The sequence below is a fragment of the Adiantum capillus-veneris genome, chromosome 21 (genome assembly GCF_014529385.1).
Source record: "Adiantum capillus-veneris isolate H3 chromosome 21, ASM1452938v2, whole genome shotgun sequence".
NCBI classification, from domain to species: domain Eukaryota; kingdom Viridiplantae; phylum Streptophyta; class Polypodiopsida; order Polypodiales; family Pteridaceae; genus Adiantum; species Adiantum capillus-veneris.
In genome coordinates this window covers 142,119,932-142,123,271 of record NC_140951.1, presented here as the reverse complement: position 1 = coordinate 142,123,271, position 3,340 = coordinate 142,119,932, and positions in this window count along the sequence as shown.

Below are 3,340 nucleotides of genomic sequence, written 5' to 3'. Positions count from 1 at the left end.
AACTCCAAAGTTCCCTAATGGTTATGCAGCAACACAGTGTAAGCTCTAGCACAAGGGACCTAGTCAGTGTGCTTGAACATATGAATTGAAGCTGCACAAGTGTTTTTTGGGTGTCCAGAGCTGCAGACAAGGCCCAAAAGGGCCAAAAGGAGGGTGTTCACAAGTGCGCGCCCTTATGGCCACCCCCCTTTTGGCCCTTTCTGGCCTTGTTTGCAACTCTAGACACCAAAAAAGCACTTGTGCAAGTTCAATTCGAGTGTCAACACATCACTTCAACCCCAACAACCCCTCCCCCCGCTGACAACGGATAATTAACCTTAATCCCAAAGGGCCCCGAGAGGGTTCATATTTGTCCTAATGATATAGGGGAGCATAAATGAATTTATCACTTTCATCCAGCTTGAGAATGGGAGAAGAGCGTACTCCCACCTTCTCATTTTTGATTTGACTTTTTCAAGGATCCAATGAAATCTTTGTTCGTGAGTTATATCCACCCCCAAGGGGGACCCCAGGTGCCTGAATATATCTAAACCACTAGCAAGTGGTTCTGAACCACTAGCAAGTGCCATCTTAACCACTGGCAAAAGGCGCTCTCTCTCTCTCTCTCTCTCTCTCTCCACCCCCCCACACCCCCCCCCCCCCCTCCTCCATACTTGCAATTTTATGCAACCTCTAAGTTACTATGAAGGACAACAAGATCTTCCTTTGAATTGTCTAATCTTGTGGGATGCAGTTCTGACCTTCTTTGGTTCTGAACCACTAGCAAGTGCTATCTTAACCACTGCAAGTGGTTCTGAACCACTGGCAAGAGGTTCTTAACCACTGAAAGTGGTCAAATCCATTGGCAAATGCTATCTTAACCACTAGCAAAAGGTTCATAACCATTGGAAAGTGCTATCTTAACCACTAGCAAGTGGTTTAGAACCACTTTCAAAGTGCTTGCAAGTGGAATAGAAGATCTAGCAAGTGGTCCAGAACCTCTTTCAAGTGGCTACCAATTTACATAATGCAAATGGTTTCTAATCACTTGCATGTGGTCCATAGTTCACAAGTGGTATAGCTTGCACTTCTGCCCACTAACCCCGCCGATTTTTATCTTCTACCAAAGCCCTAAGAAAAACTGCTAAAACAATTTAACATCAACTTAAAATACGACATCTTGCAAGGCACACAACAAATGGTCGATTGAATAGCAAATCATGTTTCTACATTAGAAATTGGTATAGAATTCCGCAACACAATGTCGGTTTTTTTCTCATTTTACAAAACAAAAGAACTCATCATGAGTTACACTATCAAACTCATCACATTAGTATCTACATACATGATCACAGGTACACAAGTCGTAAGATTTTTGTTGAGTCCAGAGATCAAAAGGAGGCCTTTTATAGCGTGGTAGTGGAGGTGGTGGAGGCATCACTTTTCCTTTGTCGCTTGATAATTTGTCCCTCACAGATTCAACGTTTCAAAGTTGCTACCACCTTCTTCTTCTAGCATCCAGTTTACAAGAAATGATCAACTCCGATCGATTTTCTGTTTTCTTCCACTCATAGACAAATGGCAAAACTTCATGATGCATAAACTTCTCCCATTGGTATTCCATGTGGTCCTCTAGAGAAGGCAAGATAACATATGATTCTTCGTCGTTCATGTAACACTTGGGATATTTGTCATCTAGTAGGAGGGTGTTATCTTTGTTGAATTGTGGGAACTCTTTCCAAAAAGTGCCCAAGATTACAAAGAGCATATGTTCCCCTTGCTCATCAAGCCATGAGTTTCTACTGCTTGCCTCCTTTGCAATCCACCCATTCAAGCACCTGCGGGCCTGAGGCAAGCACAATTCTAACCTCTTTTTCAGGTCTCGATAGGGTCTTGTGTTCCAGACGTACACTTCAACAATCTGGCTAGCCCCAAGAACAAACCACTCTGCAAAATGGTGCACATAGTGGTTTAGATTATTGTCGTGCTTCACCTTTCAAAAGTGAAGCATGTCCACGTTAGGCGGGCTTGGTCCTTCTCTTTTGTTGTTAGTGACAACAAACAGAGTGGCATATCGATGGATCAACTCCTTTGAGGTATTTGTAGGATCATGCAAACACATCTTTATACTTCTTGAGAAGTTGTGTTAGCTGTTCTTCTTCTTCAGGCTCTAAATTAGTTGCGATATAGACCGGCTGAGGCTTTTCACCTGGTGCAGCGAGGTCTATCCGTTTTGCATTTTCCGGCCCATCGTAAGATTCCTGGTTTATTCTTTCCCTAACTGGTGGTGTCATTATGATTTTTCTGTCTTGGATGGTGAATTTTCGATAGTGGGATGGTACATTCATGTTTCCTTTTTGTGACTCCTCCTTGCCATCACTTTCTCTCACATAGTACGCCTTATACCAGCATTTTGCGATAAGGACAGCTATGATGGCATAATCCATCACTTTGTTAGAAGAAAGTCTTTGAGATGGGATTGGTCTCACCTCAGACTTGGCTTCATACTCCCCTAGGTAAGAGGGTAGAGTTTTTAGCGAGTCTGATTGGTTGTGCCCCGAACTAATTGATCCCTGGTCTCCCTCTTGTGAATGTATATCAAAGTTCATTTTTGATCTTGCCTCAAATTCTTCAATAGGAGGTAAGATCTCATTTTTCTCTTTTCTCGTGCTATTCATTTGGTAACTCACCCTGTTAGCTTCGTTAGCATCACGGATTTGCTTCCACAGGTCATCTAGACTGTTACAATCTTTACCCATTTCTACCAATGTTTTAGGCTGGAACCCATCACTTGTCTCATCTGTTGTATTTGGCACTATGATAGGTTCTCTCGTAGACTCAGAGGCATTTGTGAGTCTCTCCTTTGTGTCTACTTGTTCCTCTAAAGTTGGTTTGCTAGGGGTTGGAGCTGGTACTTCATGCCAACTTGCAGGTTTATCAAGTGGGTTTTCTATCAAGGATTGGGTTGTTTCAATCATCTTTCAACACATTTCCAACCTCTGTTTTTATATTTCGACATATGGATAAGTCATCCATCTTTTCTCTTGGGTTCGGTTGTTTTTTAGTTTGGCTTTGTAAGCTTTTAAAAGTGCGTCTAACTACTCATTTACCTTTTCTGCCAACACCGGTCCTCCTGATCCTGCACTTTTGGGTTTTGTTATTTCCTTGGGTGCTATGGTTGCCGCAGTGTGTGAGCTTAGGCTAGCTAGATCCTCTAACCGATCTAATCTATCCTTCGTGTGTTTTAACTCCTTGGATAGAGCGGTTTGGTCTCGTTCTCTCCTGGCTTTCATACACGCCGTTCTAGCTTTCCAAGTGCCTCTCCGATTTTTCATTTCTGAACTTGAGGCATCGGTTTTTG